Below are 23,317 nucleotides of genomic sequence, written 5' to 3' on the forward strand. Positions count from 1 at the left end.
TTCATTCTTTTCCTTCCATCTAGTCTTTATATTTAATTCAATTTTTCTGTCTAATTCAAACAAGAATAGTATTTCCAATATTTTAGTCTTTAGGTGCTTGCTAATAAACGATAATTATACATCTTGTACCTTTTCGAATGTTAGAATCTGATAATTAGTAATTATCCGACCAGATCATGAATTTAACAACTGAAATAATGATTTATCGAATTAAAAATTACAAATTCTCAAGGTACTTTCGCTCTCAGGTCACTCCGGGCAGTTTTTTCCCTATATAGGCAATTTCGTAATTTTATATTTAGGTATTTTGGTATTAAACCTTTTAACAAAAATAATTAGAATTTAATAATTATAAGGTCATTGGCTCTTTAGATTAATCATTGTACTTGAAATCCTTTCTTACCAGTTTTCCAATTCCTTTATGTAATTCAATCGAGTCTTAACCAATTTATCACCTAAATTGTATTCGGTTCGAGTCCATCCATAATCAAACATGCATAAAAGACCAATCATATACATCCATGCATTTATCATTTATCACATGTTCTATAAAGCATGAAAAGTGGTAATAAAGTATTACCTCGATTTTTGTGCTCTATCGATCGAACATTTAAACTCCATTCGATCACTCTCGAACTTGAATTCAACGTCCAATAATTTCTCAGATACATAGCAAACGAATTTACGTCAGAAACTAAACTTAATGGAAAAACCAACTTAAATCTGAAGATAAAACACTGAAAACGGCTTACGGAGTGTGAATTTGGAAAAACAGACTTTGGATTCGGACTCAGGACGTCAAAAAAACATAAAGTATGACTTTTCAAAAATTTAACTTTTTGGGTCAAAGTCACCAGTCAACATGTCAAAGTCAAAGAGTTGACTCAGAAAAGTTGACTTAGACGAGTTGACTCAGTTCAGGTTTATTTGGTTGGGTTAAAAAGACCTGGTTCATACCGGTTCAATCAGGTTGGACCATTTTTAAAAGAGTTTTGGGGCTTGGATGAGCCCCACGCGCATACGGCGGAACGTGGCGGAGGCGAAGGGCTCAGAGCGATCGGCCGATTAACCGAAAAGTAACGGACACCAATAATAACCCAAAATCAGATCAGATTACAACGCAAAACATAACAAATAACCGTGAAAAGATAGAGAGTTACCCTCGACGGTGACAAAGAAACGACGACAAAAGAGGACGACACCAGTTGGGTCTTGGTTGGAACAGATCAAGGAACCTGACCGCAGTGGCGGTGTGGCCAATCGACGTCGGCATCGGTCGAAAATCACCGAAATAGTTGAGAGATTTAGAGTTCTCTAATGAAACTTTCAAACATCGATTGTGTCGAACGACGACGTTTCACAGTATGGGGTTAGAGGAGCTTTGGTCAGGCTAGGATGAGGAGTATTTTGGTTGGGGTTACGATAGGCACGACGGTCGGACAACGGTTGCTCGGTGGTGAAGGGACGACGGGTGGGGTTGCTCAATTAAGGGGAAATTGGGGAATTTTTGGGTATATCACCAGAGGGGTTTATATTTCACTGCTAAGGAAAAATGGCAAAATTCATAGTTAAATCCCTATACTTCCCATAGTCTTGAAGCTGAGCTGCAAGTTTTTAGAACTTGCAATTTAGTCCTTCAAATTTACTTAAATTAATAAAATCTAGCCCCTAAATTGGGGTGTGACAATACATTTAATTCACACTCTAAATAGATATTACCTTATAATCATTCCAGATTAATTAAAAAAACACAAATACCTTAAACACTATAATATACAAGTTGTTAGCAAATCGATATTAATTAGAGGTGGGTATACGGACTACCCGCCCGTTTAGCCCGCGGGTTTTGATGGAGCGGGCTAAAAAGCCCGCATTCATAAACGGTTTTGAATTTTAAGGCTCACGTCCCGTCCATTTGACCCGCGGGCTAAACGGGCTTACCCGCGACCCGTTAAGTAAAAATAATTTTAAATGCTTTAAATGCAATAAAAAATAATGTTTTAACTTACTACACCTTTAAAAATGATCGAGCAACTTGAAAAGGAAGGTAGCACTGTCAAAATAATAAATTTTATTTAAATTTTATTTTAAATAGCCAGAAATGATTATAAAATAGTATTTTTTTTAATTTTTTAATCATTAATATATATATATATATATATATATATATAATAATATAATTACTTAAACTCAAATTAAAAAAACAATATTCACTTATATCACCAAATTGAAAAACAAATAAAACAATAACCACATTATACTTTTATAAAACACGATTATTCAAGGCTATAATATAAAGACACACAAGTGTCTGAATTCTAAAAGCAGAAATTCAAACATAAAAATTCAACAAAGTCAAACATTATACAAATCTAACAAGAAAGTTGTCAATTGGTCATAATAATTGTATTTTATGGATACTTTAGAGAAAGACTAAAACATAATATGAAATATAAAATAAAATACTTACAGTATAAGAGTAAATTTGAAAGATACAGTTATACTAAAATTGATAAAATATAAGTCATTAATTTGTTAAAATATATATATTTTTGTAAAAGTCTTTAAAAGTTGAAAAATATGTTTTTAATTTTTTCTTTTACTTTTCTTTCTTATTTTTAATCCAAATATTACATGTCATATGATATATTATTAGAATATCACGTTACTTTTTATAATTAAAGAACAAAATGGATAACATACTTCATGAAAAAAAATAAAAGTCAAAATTAAATTAAAAAAATCTTTAAATACCAAAATGATAATGATGTATATTTAAATGAAAAAAAATATCAAGCAGCGGTAAAATTATGTCAAAGGCCCTAATAAATTTAAGAACTACAATAGTTATAAGTAACATCATATTTATAGGTAATTTATTTTCTTTTTCCATAAAATTCTTTAAGTTTATTTTCTCTAAAATTTTATGAATTTTAAATTAAGCGGGCTTTAGCGGGTTTCGCAGGTAGCCCGCGGTTATACCCATTAAACCCGCGGGTTTAACGGTCCGGGCTAAAAAGCCCGCAATTTAAACGATCTTTAATTTTTGAGGCCCGAAGCTCGCACGGGTCGTGGGTTAAACGGGTAGCCCGCGGACCTTAGCCCATATACCCAACTCTAATATTAATGTAAATATAAAATATATAATATTTTAAATATAAAAATATGATACGAAATAAAGAGAATTATGAATCCAATTAGAGGAGATAAAATTAGACTGGTGGGAACTCACCCAACTTTAATATCAAAATAAATGGAAGAAGTTGACTTTTTGTGTTATTGTACTACAACTTTTTCCTTTTTTTTCAATTTCCTTTTAAATTAATTGAATCAAAATTTAAAATAAATAGTACACATAAAAAAAAAAGGAATACCACCACATTTGTCTCTAAGACTCTAACTCTACATAAAGCAACGAGCTCACATGCTTTCCTTTGCCATCACCAATTTCCTTTTTCTTTTGTCGCTATTGTGAACTGGTTGATGATTAACATGGAGAACAAAGCTTTTGTTAGATTGTTGCTACTTTTCGTGGGTTTCTCTTATCTTCTTCTCTGTGCTGCTGTTCCCACAACTAGTAAGTCCATTATTTTTCTGCGTTTATCTTGTATTAATAGATTATTATTATTATTATCATTAAAAATTTCACTTTTTGTTTATAGGAAGACTCAAATCAAACAAGGAACTCCCTTCTTCTGTCCAATATTTACCTGCTGAGGTCTCTCTCTCTCTTCCATGTTTATAATCACTGAAACCGGACTGAAAATTTTAAATTATTATATATTTTATATAGTTTTTTATTGATAATCTATTTTACTCCCCCAATACTTTATAAGTTCATCTGCTCTTAGAAATTGAAAATTTCATCTCCTAACAAAAACTTTTGCGTCTAGAAGAAGTTATTTACGATCCTAGAAGATTGCATGTAATAATTTCTTTTTGCAGGATGTAATGAAATTGAGTGAGGGTGAGGAGCTGTTGGAGGAAGCTTATGGGTTGAATGGGGAAAGGTTGTTATTGGAGAGCACAGATTATCCAGGGACAGGTGCAAACAAGAACCATGATCCCAAAACTCCAGGCAGAGCTTAAACAAAACCAGTAATTCTTACCTATTTCTTTATGTATAGATTAAGACATGACACCTAAGCAACACTGTTTCAATCTGGTTTTTCCTCCAATATTTAGCTGCGACTTCCTTTCTCTCTCTTTCTGATTCTCTGTATTAATATAAGATAATCATATTCAAGGTTGTCTACTTGTTTGTAATCTGCGTAATTAATGCATGTTCTGGGTGTTATTTATAAATGATTTCGTTAAAACAAGAGGATGTTGTGTAAGTACGTCGTGTACAAGAGTATTTAGTTTTATTGTTAAATTATTAAGAGTATTTGAAACATATATTATTCTGTAATCATTCCAAACTAAATTTAAAAAATTATTGTATAAGATAAAGTGATATTTTCGTTGATTAATTAATGTTCACAAAATTAAGAAATATGATTTAATTTATTATTATTATTAATAATAATAATAATAAAAGTACATCCCTCGACAAAAACACAACCTGTGCTCACATAAAATAATATAAGGTTATGTCGGAAATGTGACTATTGGAGCTGAAGTCTTCCATAAAGCAATGCTACAAAAAAGAGCTCTTTTTGAGTTTGTCGCAACGAAATAATGACCAATCCATCATTTTTACACTTTTTATTCACTCTTAATTAATTTCTATTAACCTCTGGAAGGTAAAAATTTATGTTACATATAATCAAGGATGGATTGAAACGGCTAGATGTCCACTGAAAATTAAAAATTATTATATATTTTTATATTTTTTATAGATAATCTATTTCCGTATCCTTAAATTTTATAAGTTCATCAACTTCTAAGAATTTATAAATTCAACTCCTAACATAAAATTTATAAAAAAAAAAAATTATTTATGATCCTAGAAGATTGCATGATATAATTTTTGTTTGCAGGATGTAATGAAATTGATTGAGTGAGGGTGAGGAGCTGTTGGAGGAAGCTGATGGGTTGAATGGGGAAAGGTTGTTAATGGAGAGCGCTGATTATCCAGGCACAGGTGCAAACAAGAACCATGATCCCAAAACCCCAGCCAGAGCTTAAACAAAATTAATAATTCTTATTTCTTTTATGTAGAGATTTAAGTAAGTTATTTGCAAAATGTGAATTCCTCTTCTATAGTTAAGAAAGATTATAAACAATTATAATTACCCTATTTAAGAAAATTATTATATAAAATTTATTGATATTTTCCTTAATTAATTAATGTTCATAAAATTAATGAATATTTTCTATTTTATTGATAATAATAATAATAATAATAATAATAAGTACATTATTTGACAAAAACACAACTAGTGCTCAGAAAAACTAATATAAGGTAATGTCGGGAATGTGACTATTGTAGCTGAAGTCTTCCATAAAGGAATGCTATCAAAAGGAGCACATTTTGAACTTGTCGCATTGAAAGAATGCCTAATCCATCGTTCTTGCACTTTTTATTCCCTCTAAATTAATCCATAAAATATTTTATATTAATTTTTGACGAGTTAAAATTTACATTACGTAAATTTTAATTTTTTAAATAAATATATTTAGATGAATTCATTAAGTTATTTCAATAGTAAAAGGAATTGTTATTTTTTTAAAGGTTTCGAATTTAGGTAATTATGCTTGTTGAGTGTATATTGTCAATGACTAAAAAAATATTTTGAATAGATATTATTTTATAATTATCTCAACTATTTAGAAAGAAATAATTAGCCCTGCACATAATAATAATTTTAATTATACATGTTTCATTTATTTATTTTGAATTTTTTGGAGGAACATATGCCATCACCCTAATTCTATTTCTAGATTTTTGCTGTCTTCCTTGTATGTGATATTAATCTATATATAATTTGTATTTTATTTTTTTTAATTTAATAAAACGTTATAAATTGATATCTTTCAAGTAATAATTAATTAATGTTTACAGGCATATCTATTCTAATTTCTACATACATTTTGCACAAATATATTCTGATTAAAATCAGTTAAATTCGTAATTAAGCGAATGGTTGGAGAGAAAGGTGCTTAGTTAATTTTATATTCTCAACTTTGGTAAAAAGAGTAGGTAAGAGGTTGGGTTTTTCTCATGAAAAATTTGTTTGGTGATATGTAGATAAATGAATGCCATAGAAGATGGTAGGCAACAAATAAGGATGGATAATGGCTAAATTTTTTTTTTGGAAAAATTAGCCCAATAGATCTCACATAATTGAATGTGATTGTGACGAGTTTCCCCTAAACTATAACATTTTCAATTGTTTATGTACTAAATGTGTAGTTCACCCTAAAATTCATATAAAATTAATAATAAATCTTAATGTATGATATTCATTCTAAAATTTTCTACGTAATTAACAATTATTAATGCATTAGGATCTCAAAAACACGCCAAAATGCCAAGTGAACCCAATTAGGATTAAGACTGGACCGGTAAAAATATAAAAATGCTTCCATATTTCTATTTTAAACAATAGCACCTGGATTTTATTAATTATGGAAGAAATTAAAATTATAATGCATCAAAATATAGAGAAACTTGAAGACCATAATGGTCAAAATACTCATACAAAAGAAACAATTAAAATTAAAGATACGAAGAAAAAGAAAGCATTTCAATGAGAATGACGACCAACATCAAGACCTAATAACTTTCATAAAAACTCTTTGTCTCTATTGAATTAGACATTTAACAAAGTGATAAAGGAGTGGAGAGCGAACCAAATATATATAAGAGAACTAATAGTCACCGGCAGTCAGCAACCAACATTAAGATTGATGTTGTCGTCGGCTAAACAAAAATCAAAGAGAAAGAATAAGACGACACAAAATATTGAAAGAAAATTAGGTTGAAAGAAAAGAGAGGCGGCTAGTTTTTTTTTGTTTGTTAATTTTACGAGTCCTATTATGCTATGCTTCCTTATTTCTTTGTTTCTTTTGAAATCGTTCCACCCAGGGATGGACAGAGAGGGTGGGTGATGGTAGCCGTCCCCTAAAAAATTAAAATTATCATACATTTGAGATTTTTTCTATGTATGTTCTATTGAAAATCTGTTTTCGTCTCCTTGAAATGTTAATTTACCCCAAGTTTAAATTATTTCTCTCAACATAACTTCATGAGTCTAACATTCATGTGTTTGGATGCGTTGGCTTTTAAATTCATTTCTTAGCCTCGTCTTTTTATTTTTGGAGTTAACTTGAATAATTTAAATATGAAGAAAACTATTAAGAAATGATTATATGACATAAAACTAATTAAAATATAAATTGATATAACAAGTTGCATAGTAAATTGATGACATATTAAAATTTATATAAAATATATAAAACTTTGTACACAATTATAGTACATGAAAAATAACATAGTATACATATGGATAAACTATCATAAAATCTACTATACAAATCACATACAATTACAAATAATACAAAACGCTATTAAACTGAATAAAATTTAAAATTTTCAATACCCTAATATTGTCATTAAACTGATAAATCATCAATAAATATTTTAAATATCCAAATTGGCTTAATTTATTTTTTATTATCTGAATTTGAACCACTAATATATATATATAATGTTAACTGAATTTTATTAATAATGGAAGAAATGAAAATTACAACCCATCATAATATAGAAAGAAAATTGGAGACAATAGTCACAAAATACTCATACAAAAATAAAATATTAAACTTAAAGATACGAAGAAGAAAAGAGAATCTTTCATTGAGAATGACAATCAACATAAAAAAAATCCAGTAACCTTGATCAAAACTCTTTGTCCCAGTCGAATGAAGCGTAAGAGTGGTAAGTGAACCAAATAATTTGATAGGCGCTTCGCTACACAATTCTGATTACATCAACAAATAACATTTTATCAAAAAAGGGATCTGACTATACGTGATCACCGATAAACCAATCAAAAAATAAACGTCATGATGGTTTTCGTGCGAGCACCAAAACAATCACAAAGATATGAAAAAAAAACGTACCAAAAACCATAAGGATCGTGCCACAAGAGCAAAGAAAATGCGTGTAACAAGAGAAGAAAAAAAGACTCAACAAAAAAATATGTAGTATAAAAAAATAAGAGAACCAATAGTCATTGGCGGTCATTTATCAATATTAAGAGTAGTACCATCGTCGGTTAAATAAAAATTAACGAGAAAAAAAGACGATACAAAAATATTAAAAGAAAATTAGGTTAAAATAAGGAGAGGAAGCTATAAGTTGATATAAAATATTAGGATATTTTACAAATTGGCTTACATTACATGTCTCGAGCCAAGCTGACTAAACTAATTCAATTTTGTCGATTTAAACTTTTGGATAATTTGAGAAATTGATTAAAGTGATTAAATTAGTCCAGTTTCAGTTTTGAAACTCAAAACAAAATTAACTAATTTAAAACATGTATTAAATTTATAAATTTTTATAATATTTGAATTCTAACACATATTTGCCATAACCATTTTTTAGGTGGAACAATTATTTATTGTTTTAAAAACAGTTATCACTTTAATTTGGAAATTTTGTTTATTTTGAATTAATTTGGATTAAATTGGATAGAATCGCCATCGACCTTTGGGTTAGGTAGGTCGAATACCTAAAAACGTCTTTTAAAACAATTTTAAGAAAAATCGTTTTTAAACACAAAAGTGGTATGCGTTTACCAAAGATTTGATTTGATGGGTTCGGGAGTCGGTTACGTGTGGGGAAGGATTAGCACCCCACAACGCCCAAATTTAGTACTGTGTCGCTTACACGTTGTCGTAATGGTGGAAATTAGAAATCGAATATGAAATTAAAATATGATCCATTTATTGAACTTTGATTAATTTGATTCAAATTAACTATTTAAAGAAAATCCGTTAACTCGATAAGAAATTTTAAAATTTGCAATCCTCCATCGGGAATGTTATTTCAACTATTTCTTATCCGTAAAGAATATTCCCTCTTCGATACAACACTAATTGAATATAAATGGAAAATTGATATTTGCTTAAAATGATAAATTAAATAAAACATATTGAATCATTCACATAAAATATTTAAATAATAAAATAAACTAGATTTATTTCAAGTCCTCTTTCATTCGAACATCGTATCTGATTGTACTACTTCGATCAAGTGATACTTTCCACGTCCATTCTACGTATACATGTTCTTGAAACAATTCGAATAAGTTACTAAAATATTGACAAATAGAAATTTTTACAAATTAAAATAAATCACATTGAATAAAATGGAATAAACATTAATAATACATTTTCATAAATGAATATACAAACGCAAAAATTAAATTTAACTAATAAGTATATAATTACATATGATACAACATGTGCATGAAATAAAATAAAAATAAATTAGTATATGCATAAGTATATTCGAAACATGATATATATACATAAATATTATAGCATAGGTTAAAATGTAAACATGAAAATATGGCATACAAATAACATAAAATAAATAAACTTTATAGACGAGTGACTAAAATACATAAATCAAAAATACAATATCAGAGTCATAAAATAAAATAAAAAACAGAATCAATCAGTGGCTAAAATGAAAAAGAATAAAATCAGTACTTAAATTCAGAATAAGCAAAATAGTATACATAGTGACCAAATTGAAACAAGATAAATCAGAATGTCAAAATCAACCCACACTAAGAAAACGAGTCATCTAGGGACTATAATATAAACTCTGGAAAAGTAAAGGCTTAAAACATGATAGCTCAATGATTTATTGATGACTTAAAAGGATAAATTATAAACATGGAGGGGCTTAAACATAATTAACCATTTTCTTCAAAATGCATGACCTTGACCCCTTAAACGGCATCGTTTTAATGCTGGAATATAAACCCACTTTAAGGGTTTCCACCAAAACCCTAAATCATTTTACAACCTCTCTCAGTCTCTCTTTCTCCTTTCTCTCTATTTCCCTCTCTTCCCTCATTGCTTCCTCGCTACCGAGAAGAACAGAACATTGATGGCTCCCTAACTACCGTAGATCGATGGCCACAGGGAGCAGACAAACCCTTAAATACCCCTGTTAGCCACTAAATAACCTTTCAACCGAGATCCAATAGCTCATGGATCCAATAAAGGACTAGGAAAGGTAAACTCGCACCCTTCTCCCTCTATTTTCTCTATATTTTTTGTTTGAATCTGCCACCAAATATATCTACCCTATGTGTTTTTCTTCTAATTTTTTTTGGTTTCACTCTGATATTTTCGAATAATCCCCTTCTCAAATGGTTCTTTTCTTCTCTGTTTTATGGTTCCTCTTTGGATAGTGGTGGAGTAGGTTTGATTTGGGTTTGGGTAAAATGAAATCCTGAAATTTTCGAGATTAAATTGCTTTCCTTTTTTCTTTGACTTTGGTTGTTGATTCAGTGCACTTGACAGGTGATGATGATGTTGATCGGTGATGGCTCAGCTCTGTTGATGTCTCGGCTCGGCCATGGCAGCTCGTCGGTGGCTCAGCTAGAATCTGGAACATCATTGGAGGTAGCAACTTAGGATAATATCTTTAGGGTTTTAAAACCCTAACTAATTAGGTCTGGGCTTGGGTTTGGTTGGGTCATTCAGGTCTTGGATCAGTAGCTTGTAACTGGGTTGGGTAATCTGGGCTCTGAGTGTTGGACCTCATGTCTTGTAAATTGGGCTTGCAAAATATATGTAACAAATAATAATACTAATAATATTTTTTTGACCCGGATAAAAACGGGTGTCTACAGCTGCCCCTCTTTGCACATTCTTATGTTAACAAGAATAATGCAAAGACGAAAAGGACAACTAGTTTTTGTCTGATTTTTTTGTTATAAAATTTGATGTGTTTGGATTGGGGGACGACACTACTCATACGTGATGAAGAGTTCGGGTTGTCTAAGGGTGACACGACTCCTACATAATGAGGAGATCTAGTCAGGTAATGAAACTGCTCATACTATGATAAGTCTTGGCCATATATGAAGGGTGATAACACTGCTCATACTATAATAAGTCTTGGTTATCTAGGGTTGACACGACTCCTACATGATGAGGAGAATAGATCAGGTGATGACATTGCTTATTTTTTCATGAGTTTTAGCCATCTAAGGGTGATAACACGATTCCACTCTGCTAGGGACAGATGGTTATCAAAGGTTGACACGGCTCCTACGTGATGAGGAGATCAGGTCAGGTGATGACACTGCTAATCTATTCATTAGTCTTTGCCATATAAGGGTGATAACACGATTCCACTCTGATAGGGACGACTGTTTATCAAAGGTTGACATGGCTCCTACGTGATGAGGAGATCAGGTCGGGTGATGACACTACTCATCTGTTCATGAGTCTTGGCCATCTAAGGGTGATAACACTGTTCCACTCTGATGGGGATGGATGGTTATCTAAGTTGGCACAACTCCTACATAATGAGGAGATCTGGTCAGGTGATGACACTACTTATTTGTTCATGAGTCTTGGTCAGGGGAATTTTAGTTTCAAAAGAAATTGATTCAGAGATGATGCTTCAAAATAAGCTGTCTCAAAAGAGACAAAATTATGTTTCCAAAGAAACAAACTCAAAGATTTTTTTATGTCTCAAATGAGATAAAATTTGTTTTGAAAGAAAATTGTCTAAAGCAAGATAACACTTTGTTTCGAGAGAAACAACATCAAAGGATATTGATAGTCTGATTGTTCCTGATGATTGAGGAAATGCCTTCAGAAGATATGATAATTCGTATCAGGATGTTAAATCTCTAAAGATGACCCAATATTCGATGTCTAATCTCCAAATATACCTCAACATTTGATGTTGAATCTTCAAAGATGTCCCCATTGTTCATTGTTTCTTGCTTCAACACCAATTTTAAGCATGAACTTTGTGTCTGAGAGCCACATGTCAAGTACCAAGATCCACTCCAGAGAGATTATCTTGTTTAAAAAGTGTTTTTCTTTTTCTTTTATTTTCAAGATCTGAAAATATCAATTAAAAGAGTTTTGAAAAATGTTTAATAAAAAGTTTTGAAAATATTTCTCCTTTCTAGGTTTTATAATTGTGACAAATCATAAAACTAGAGTTCATTGGATATCAAAGAATTAATTACACTGTTAATACTTCAAAAAATTATAGTTATTTGACAAGTGTCAAGATAAAAGCTATCTTTGGGATATGGTTAGGTAAGGAGAGGATAAAATGTCTCAGGTTGTTGTTTTTGGCCAATGGTTTGGCATTCTTGTTTCTTTGATGCTTACTGATTTGATGGGGTAGCTTGTATGCTCCTCTACTGTAAGTGTTCTCTGACTCCCAGCTCTCATGATCACATTCTGATTGTGCGATGCCGTATCAAGGAATTTGTGCGATCGCCTCAGCTGCACAATTTTTATATTCGAGCCACCTTTTCAGGTTTTTAACTCAAATCCTCCTTTAATTTCAAGACGTTATTCAGAATTCACGCCTTGAACCCCCCTTTTGTTATTTTTCTCTATCATGCATTAAAGATTTTAAAAAACATTTAGCAAATAAAGATTAATCCTGATGGATATAATGAAATCTGAATATAGTCTCTTTTGTTTAGAAATCCATGTTTGATTAGAAGGGACTTTTAAGGCACGTAACGTAGGCCATGGTTTATGGTTATGAAAGAAAGGGATAAATAGGCCCAAACAAGTGTTTAAGGGTAATTAAACCAATGATCAATTCCTTCAAATGCTTTCAATCTTGTCTTGCTCAATTTAAATCTACTTGTATGTGTCTTTTTCTTGATTTTATCTGGATTCTTCATGATCTTCGAGTGAAGTGATTTAGTGATTTTGGAATGATTATGCTAGATCAATCTCATAGTTTGAAGTTTGATGCGCCATTAGACTCGAGAGAATCTTTACATGTGCTTATTGTCTCTTTTTCTTTGTTTATTTTGTCTTTGCTTCTTTTCTTTTTTCTTTTTGTTGCTCTTTTATTTTCTTTTTGCTTTTATTTTTCTTTTTTTGCTTCTTTTTTTGCTTATTTTTTCTCTTTATTCTGATTGAATCTTCACACTTGGCATTTGTTTCACCTTTTTGTATCTCCTCTGGATTGATGTCTTCACTCATGTGACCAGATTTCTTCCACCTTGCCCCCCAGTGTGGAGGATAATCCTTGGTTAGGGTTGAATCAGAAGAAAAAATACTATAGGCTCAAAAGGGGACAACAAGAGGTATATATATATATATATACATATATGGATAAATGAAACAAAGTCGTTCATCATCTTATACACAAAAGTCCTTGCAGAAGAGGTATCCCCAGAGGGATAGATTTTAGGATTAATGAAAAATGTAATGAATGCATGATAGAATTATTTCTATTTAATTCTCCTTTTCTGTTTCTTGCTCTCAGCATGCCTTAATTGTACAAGCTCAACTTCAGAAAATTGATGCGAGATACCTCAAGTTGTGCCTTCTGGTAGGAAGGTTCATGCTCAAGTGAACATCTTGTACTCAATGCCTTAGAGTATATTTGTATAAGTCAATTTTGCGTCTAAAAAGACAATGGTGTGACTTTATTAACTCAAAGAAAGGTATGGGTATGACTCTTCATGTATCGAAAAGATAAAGGTAATGTTCAAAAGTTTCAAAAATAGGAAATGTCAAAATTTGGTCATTTGTTATTGACCATGAATTATTTTGGGTAAAAAATCAATGTATTTTATTTTTTGAGGTTTTAGACATGATAAGAGAGGTCTAATCTTGCCATGTGTTAAAAAATCCATAAGTCTTGAAAATTAAAAGAATCCTTAATTCATTCGATATTCGAAGAACTAAAGATTAAAATTTGTTAATTATTCAACCTTAGAAGGTAGTAAAAGTTCAGTCATTGAAAAGATTAAACAATTATGAAAGACAAAACAAAAATGTGTTCAAACAAAACAATACTCTCATTGCAATGTGGTAAATGCCATACCCCAATTCTTCTTTGACTGTTCATGCCCTTGAACCCATCAGGTTATGGATCTTGCGCTTCAGTGCTTTATAATTCTCAGCGGAATGTCTGGAGCTTCCTATGTGATAACTGTACAAGAGATTAACATTGTAGCCCTCGGGATATGGGGACTCTTTTCTCAAATCATTCTGGAAGGCTCAGTCTGACAACAGATGAACAAGCTCTAACTGTACTGATTTTAGATTCTTGTTTCCATGTGGTATCACATAATTAGGACCACTTCTTCGAATCCCAACTATGAATATTGTAGATGCAAAATGCAAAGATGCAAACACATATGCAAAAATATTGATCCCATCTATGAATATCGTAGAACAATTTTCACTAGTGATAAAAGCTTCACATTACAAGATAATCCACTTTACAGATATGCCTTTGCATAAATGGTTGAGTCTGAAGTAGACCACTGTTTTGTTTTAGATCCTTGTCATTAAAAATGATGACCATGACAATCGGATCTCACAGGTTGTCTCAGCATGGTGCTATTACCAAGCGAATGACTATCATTGAAGAAATGGCCAGTATTGATGTCATTTGTAGTGATAAGACGACAACATTAACTCTTAACAAACTGAGTGTTGATAGAACTTGATTGAGGTGTTTGCAAAGGATGTTGATAAGGAGCATGTTGTTATACTCGTAGCAAGAGCCTCTAGAACTGAAAATCAAGATGCCATTGATGCTGCCATTGTTGGAATGCTTGCTAATCCAAATGAGGAAAGAGCTGGTATCAGATAGGTGCACTTCTTTCCTTTCAATCCTGTAGACAAGAGAATTGCTTTGACTTACATCGATTCAAATGGTAACTGACACCGAGGTTACAAAGGTGCTTCTGAACAGATCTTAACCCTTTGCCATGCAAAAGAAGATGTTAAGAATAAGGTTTATTCTATCATAGATAAGTTTGCAAATCGTGGACTTCGATCATTAGGTGTTGTAAGATAGCAAGTGTAGGTTATACGATAGATAAGGATAATTAGTTAGTATTTTAATATAACATTAACTCTTAAAAAGTTAGATAGATAAGGATAACTACTAAGTAGTTTAGTTTAAATTAAATACTTGTTCTCACCTATTGTATATATTTATTAAACTTGTAACCTGTTTTAGATGAATATACGACAGTGAAGTTTTTCACTTTTCCTTACCTTTGTCATTTAATTTATTTCGTCACTTAATTCCTTTTACTTCACTTTAAATTAGCCTTTTTTTTCAACATGGTATCAGTTACGTGACCGATCCTCCACCTAAATCTAGCCGATTCATCAAGTAACCTGACAGGTTCTCACGTCTCCCTGTGCCAATCTCCATTAATGTCCAGTGTTACTGCCATGTTTATTCCTCAACCACAACAGTGGCAGCAACAACCATTGCCCTTAGATCCGACCATTGCAGCAGTTGAGCGTGCACTCCCTTTGCCGCCATCTTGGCAATCTAATGCACGGGATCTCCAGACTCCCTAGCTACAAACAACCCATCTGCCTTTCGCGTCTAATTTTCTAGGGTTTCCCCAAAACTCTTGGTCTTCATCGGGAAACCAATTCGTCGATAATCAAGGAGTTTTGAATAATGACTTGAGAAGGCTAGGTTTTCCAGGTATGGATAATAACAACAGTCACGTGATCCATAACCTGATCCTGCAGCAAAAGCATCAGGAACAAAAGCTCCTCTTTTTTGGTTCTGTGCCTAGTGATTTTTAAATACCGCATAAGCCTACTGATGGGAAGTATTTAAAACAGCATCAACAACGTGATACTCAAGGAAATTGTGTTGTGAATACTGATTTACAAGGAAGTTCGTTTACTAAAAAACAAATGGAAGAGTTGCAGCAGTTTTTTATTCAGTTAAACACTCATTTCCAATCAGTACCTCCAGGTAGGATTCCTTCTGCTACTTTGGCTAATACATCCACCACTCCTACTTGGATTGTGGATTCTGGTGCAAGTGATCAAATTGCAGGTGATCTTCAGCTCTTTCACACTTTTCTTGCCGACTCATCTATCTCTCATATTTGAATAGGTGATGGTTCTCTATCTGGTATTTCCGGTCATGGGTCTATTCGAATAAATCATGATATTTTGTTATATCATGCTCTTTATATTCCCAATCTCACTTACAATATTATGTCCATTAGCAAGTTGTATGTCGATTTATGTTGTACCATGTAATTTAACTCTGATTTTTGTTAATTTCAGGATTCCAGCTTTGGGAAAGTGATTGGCAGTGCTAGGCTTTGGGGGGGTCTTTACCTACTTCCAACAACTTTACTTTTCCACCATATACTTCCTTCAATGTTATACAACAATATCATTTACTTGAACCTTCAACTGATGTTATGTTATTGCATTTTTTGTTAGAACATCCCAGTTTCTTTTATCTTACAAAATTGTATCCAAATTTGTTTATCAATAAAAGTCCAAAATCTTTTTCTTGTGATTTTTTTCCACTTGCAAACCAAACTAAGAGTGTTTATCTACCTTCTCCATATAAACCATCCAAACCATTTACAATGATCTATAGTGATATTTGGGGACTATCTCGGGTCGCATCTTTATATGGGTTTTGGTGGTTTATTTCATTTATTGATGATCACACTCGTACTACCTGGACCTTTTTCATGAAAACCAAATTTGAAGCTTCTGAAATATTTAAATGGTTCCGTAAGATGGTTGAAACCCAATTTCAGTACTCAATCCAAATGTTTCGTTTTGATAATGGTAGTGAGTATTTTGCCAATGTTTTGGGTTCTTTCTTTCAGGAAACCGGGATTGTTCATCTTACTTCGTGTATCAATTCTCCTCAACAAAATAGGCTTATTGAGCGAAAAATAGGCATCTTCTTGAGGTTTCTTGATCTCTAATTTTTTCCACAAATGTTCCTAACTATTTTTGGGGGGAAGCCCTTTTAACTGCCACTTATTTGATTAACTATCTCCCTAGTAAACCGTTACAATTTAAGTGTCTGAGTGATGTTTTTCTTCAGTTTTTCCCAATTTTAAATCGATGACTTCATTGTTACCTCTTAGAGTTTTTGGTTGTACTGTGTTCGTTCATAACAATGTTCATTTCAGGTCAAAATTAGGTCCTCTAGAATTTCAGTGTGTGTTTATGGGTTATTCATCGACTCAAAAGGGCTTTCGGTGTTATTATCCTCATACTAAGAAATTCTTTATTGCTATGGACATTACTTTCTTTGAAAAAACACCTTTTTTCCTTAAAATTGTTATTCAGGGGGAGTCATATAATGAATATTAGTTTGTTGACTCACAATAATTTTCATTTGATTTGCAGCCAGCTCTTTTTGATCAACCAGAACCGTCAAACCAGTTAAACCACTTAAATAAGCCTACAAAATCGCTATAGTCAGACCAAACAACACTACCGAACCCATAAATTGTATCCTTGCCAAACCAGCCCACCGTAACAGATTTACCTCGGCATGATCAACATATCACTTTGCCTCAAATACCTCAATCCGAGTTGCAGATTTTCAAGAGACGACAAAAACCTATTTCTAAATCAATCCTTGAACCTAATCCCGAGTCTCCCACACAACATGGACACTGTCATAAACTGGGACCGAACGAAAATCCTTTGGAGAATGAAGAAGGTAATAAGAGTTCTTCCACTGAATTAAATACTTTAATTAATGATAATGACTTGCCCATTGCTCAAAGAAAAGGAGTAAGAAAATGCAGAAATTATCCAATTGGGAGATTTGTTGCATATGGAATGCTAACGCCTTGTTAACTTTACAACAAGTGTAGATAGTATTACTGTTCCAGATACGGTGGAAGAAGCATTGAAAGATCCCAAGTGGAAAAAGGTAGTAGAAGAAGAATTAAAAGCACTGGAAAATAACAATACTTGGATTATAGTTGATCTTCCGAAAGATAAAAAACCAGTTGGCTGAAAATGGGAATTCACAGTAAAATACAAAGCTGATGGTAGCATTGAAAGATATAAGACAAGATTAGTGTCGAAAGGATTCACTCAATCTTTTGGAGTTGATTATCATGAAACGTTTACTCCGGTAGCAAAACTAAACACTGTGAGAGTGTTACTATCATTAGCAGTTAATGAGAATTAGGTGTTTCATCTGTTAGACATCAAAAACACATTTCTAAATGGAAACTTGGAGGATGAAGTATATATGCAAATTCCACCGGGTGTGAAGAGTAATACAAGAAAATCATGTAGATTACTAAAGTCCTTGTATGGACTTAAGCAATCTCCAAGAGCCTGGTTTGACAGATTTACAAAGATGATTATTCAGGATGGTTACAAGCAATGTCAATCAGATCACACTTTATTTGTCAAAACAACTTCAAATAACAAAAAGGCAATTTTGATTGTCTATGTGGATGATATCATTCTAACAGGTGATGATTGTATGGAGATAGAAAGATTAAAAAAGCTACTGGCGAAGGAGTTTGAAACCAAAAACTTGGGAACTTTACGGTATTTTTAGGCATGGTTTGCAAGGTTAAAAGAAGGAATAATGATCAATCAAAGGAAATATATCCTTGATCTACTATCAGAAACTAGAATTAAGGGATGTAAGCCGAAAGAAACACCCATGGAAGAAAATCTTAAGCTAAGAAGAGAAGAATTGGAAAATCCTGTGAACAAAGAATAGTATCAAAGGCTAGTAGGTAAATTAATTTTTTTATCACTTACTAGACCTGATATTGTGTTCCCTGTCAGTATAGTGAGTCAATATATGAATGATCCAAGAGAAAAACATTTAGAGGTTGTGAATAGAATTCTATGATACTTGAAAATCACACCAGGACATGGGTTAATTTTTAGAAAGAGTGATGATAGAACAGTAAGAATTTTTTTCGGATTCAAGCTGGGCAGGTGAATTAATGGATAGAAGATCTACAACTGGTTATTGTTCATTTGTTTGGGGAAATCTGGTTACTTGGAGAAGTAAAAAATAAGTGGTGGTGTCTCGAAGTAGTGCAGAAGCAAAATTTAGAGCAATGACACTTGGAATTTGGCTTCAAAGAATGTTAACTGAGTTGGGGTTATGTGCCGACAAATGGTTTGAACTTCAAAGTGACAGTAAATCTGCAATAAGTTTTGCAAAGGATCCTGTTTATCATGATCGAATGAAGCATGTGGATTGACAGACATTTCATCTCTGAAAAGGTGAATGGTGGAACAGTGAAAATCAATTATGTTTCAACGAAGAATAAGTTATCAGATATTCTCACCAAAGCACTTCCAAGAATTACCTTTGATGAGATTATATCCAAGTTGGGTCTTTTCAACATTTACTCCCAACTTGAGGGAGAGTGTAGGTTATGTAATAGATAAGGATAATTAGTTAGTATTTTAATATAAAACTAACTCTTAGAAATTTAGATAGATAAGGATAACTTCTAAGTAGTTTAGTTTAAATTAAATACTTGTTCTCACCTACTGTATATATTTATTAAACTTGTAACCTATTTTAGATGAATATACGACAATGAAGTTTTTCACTTTTCCTTATCTTTTTCATTTAATTTATTTTGTCACTTAATTCCTTTTACTTCACTTTATATTAGCCCTATTTTCAATATCAAGTGCCAGAAAAAAATAAAAGAAGGTGCTGGTACTCCTTGGCAATTTGTTAGTTTGTTGCCTATGTTTGATCCTCCAAGGTATGACAATACAGAGACCATTCGTAGAGTTCTTAATCTTGGTGTCAATGTTAAGATTATTATGGGTGATCAACTTGCCATTACAAAGGAGACTTGCCGACAAATTGGAATGGGAACAAACATGTATCCATATGCTTCTTTATTTGGTTAAGACAAGGATGCAAGCATAGCTTCCCTCCCCATGGAAGAGTTGATTGAGAAGGCAGATAAGTTTGTTGGCGTCTTTCTGGAGCACAAATATAAAATTGTGAAGAAATTGCAAGAGATGAAGCACATTTGTGGAATGACTGGAGATGGTGGTAACGGTGCTCCTGCTTTGAAGAATGCTAATATTGGTATCGCTATGGTCGATTCTACTGATGCGGTACAGAGCGCTTCAGATATTGTTCTTACAAAATCTGGACTAAACATTATTATCAGTGCAGTGTTAACTAGTAGAGCCATTTTCTAGAGGATGAAGAACTACACTATCTATGCAGTCTCAATCACTATTTGTATTGTGTTTGAGTTTATGTTTATTTCTCTCATCTGGAAGTTCTATTTTTTTCACCATTCATGGTTTTGATCATTGCCATTCTAAATAATGGAATCATCATGACAACCTCAAAGGACAGAGTAAAGTCATCTCCCTTGCCCAATAGCTGGAAACTAAAAGAAATGTTTGCCACCAGAATTATGCTTGAAGACTACATGGCATTGATGATACCGAATTCTTCTAGGACAAATTTGGTGTAAGGTCACTAAGGGACAGGGAGGATCAAATAATAGGTGTTTTATATTTATAAGTAAGCATTGTGAGCCATCATCTAATTTTTTTACTAGATCACGTAGTTGGTCTTATGTTGAGCGTCTCGGGATGCTACTAGTCACCGCCTTTGTTATTGCACATTTAGTTGCTACTTTATTGTTGTATATGTAAACTGGAGATTTGTAAGGATTCAAGGAATAGTATGGGGATGGACCGATGTCATATAGCTTTACATTGTTTTTTTCTACATCCCAATTGATCTAATGAAGTTTGTCATTCGTTACATCTAAAGTGGAAGTCAGTGCGGAAGTCAGTGCATCGCTCCTAGCGATTAGATGATCATATATAAGAATCTACTATTGGGTTACTCCTCGGATCAATGGATCATCACTTCAGTTTTGAATACTGCATGATCGTCGAGCTCACTACTTTATCTCATATCTTCATATTTAGAACTGATGCCCCTCAATACTCTGTAAACTAACTCTGTTAATGCCTCGACGGCGCTGAAGTCATTGTGACATTTTTTTGATGACTAGTGTTGACATGATTGTAGAGAAGACTCCACTGCTAGATTACTCCTCGAATCATTGAATCATCACTTCAGTCTCGACTGCGACATGATCTTCGAACAAGTCTCATTTTATGCTCTCAACTTTTTTAGCCCTCGATGCATGTCTGTGTATGCGACCGTTTGATTGAAAAAATTTATCTCTTCTTTGAGAAAATTTTCTCATGAATATCCTCTTGCGGATCAATACGTTTTGCATTATGTTATGTCGATGCAATGCAATGCAAAGAATGATGAAAAATGACACAATCAAAAGAAAAGAAATAGGTTATTGTACACAAACAAAAGAAAAGAAATTAGTTAGTACAGGTGAAACAATCGATACAAATAAATGTTATTCAAAGATGAATATAACACCTACCCTGTCATGATATCTACCCGAACATGCTTTAAACAACATTCTTACTCGGATATGGTATCTACCCAAAATGATTTTTCAAGAAATTAATCCTAACCATATGGTATCTAGTTCGCATGTTTTTTATTCGAGAGAATTTAAAACAAAAAGGTAAGGTTTAGAAACACTCCTCCTTTGTGTACACCTATTTTGGGTACCTACTGACGGACAGAGGTTCGGTATGACTATACCTAGAGTGACCATTCTACGGTTCACTATATGCATGGTTTCGACTCTAACAGAAAATGGTACTCAAATTGTCCTTGATGTTGGTGCCCCTTGGGCTGCCAGACTCTCGATCCTCACCCATTACAGGTTTCGAACGAACCAAGTTCAATTCGAGGGATTCATTGCCTTATAACCATACGAGGAATAAATCTATATGAAGTTATAAAGTATGTATCCCATGTGTTATTTGCTAAAACTGATACGAAGAATAAATTCTTACGAGAGTAAAACATTCACCTGACTTAATTGGATCGAAGCTCGTGTCTAGAGCTTATGTTATGCAAATGTTCGTGATGTGTGTGAAGAGGAACTTAACTACCTTTGACTATAAATAAAAAGAAAACTCTCAAGAGACTTGAACACTGCTGAAAACACAGATTCAAATATTAGAATGACAATTAAAAATGAAGAGATTAACAATCTTCAATAATTGGATCATAAGTTAACTATAGACTCGAACTCATAATTTCCACCACAACGACAATGTGTAAACAACTTACAGCTTGAATCTCTAAAAAAAGTCCCCAGTGGAGTCGCCAAGCTGTCATAACCATTTTTCAAGTGGAACAATTATTTATTGTTTTAAAAACAGTTATGACTTTAATTTGGAAAAATTGTTGATTTTGAATTAATATGGATTAAATTGGAAAGAGTCACCATCGACCTTTGGGTTAGATAGGTCGAATACCTAAAAACGTCTTTTAAAATAATTTTTAAAAAAATCGTTTTTAAAGACAAAAATGGTCTGCGTTTACCAAAGATTCGATTTGATGGGTTCGGGAGTCGGTTAAGTGTGGGGAAGGATTAGCACCCCACAACGACCAAAATTGGTATTGTGTCGCTTAGACGTTGTCGTAATGGTAAAAATTAGAAATCGAATATGAAATTAAAATATGATCCATTTATTGAACTTTGATTAATTTGCTTCGAATTAACTATTTAAAGAAAATCCTTTAACTTGATAAGAAATATTAAAATTTGCAATCCTCCATCGGGAATGCTATTTCGATTATTTCTTATCCGTAAATAATATTTTCTCTTCGATAAAACACTAATTGAATATAAATGGAAAATTGACATTTGTTTAAAATGATAAATTAAATAAAACATATTGAATCATTCACATAAAATATTTAAATAATAAAATAAACTAGATTTATTTCAAGTCCCTTTCATTCGAACATCATATCTGATTGTACCACTTCGATCAAGTGATACTTTCCATGTCCATTCTACGCATACATGTTATTGAAACAATTCGAATAAGTTACTAAAATATTGACAAATAGAAATTTTTACAAATTAAAAGAAATCACATTGAATAAAATGGAATAAACATTAATAATACATTTTCATACATGAATATACAAAGACAAAAATTTAATTTAATTAATAAGTATATAATTACATATGATACAACATGTGCATGAAATAAAATAAAAATAAATTAATATATGCATAAGTATACTTGAAACATGATATATATACATAAATATTATATCATAGGTTAAAATGTAAACATAAAAATATGGCATAACAATAACATAAAATAAAAAAACTTTATAGACAAGTGACTAAAATGCATAAATCGAAAATACAATATCAGAGTCATAAAATAAAATAAAAAAACAGAATCAATCAGTGGCTAAAATAAAAAAGAA

General features: G+C 32.2%; 1 pseudogene; it reads left to right on the forward strand.

The window, feature by feature from the left end:
* The first annotated feature begins 14,495 nt into the window (after positions 1 to 14,495).
* Positions 14,496 to 20,350, forward strand: LOC120189758 (annotated as a pseudogene).
* The last annotated feature ends 2,967 nt before the right edge of the window (positions 20,351 to 23,317 follow it).

This window comes from Hibiscus syriacus, unplaced genomic scaffold (genome assembly GCF_006381635.1).
Source record: "Hibiscus syriacus cultivar Baekdansim isolate YM2019G1 unplaced genomic scaffold, ASM638163v2 tig00116959_pilon, whole genome shotgun sequence".
In the NCBI taxonomy this organism is placed as follows: domain Eukaryota; kingdom Viridiplantae; phylum Streptophyta; class Magnoliopsida; order Malvales; family Malvaceae; genus Hibiscus; species Hibiscus syriacus.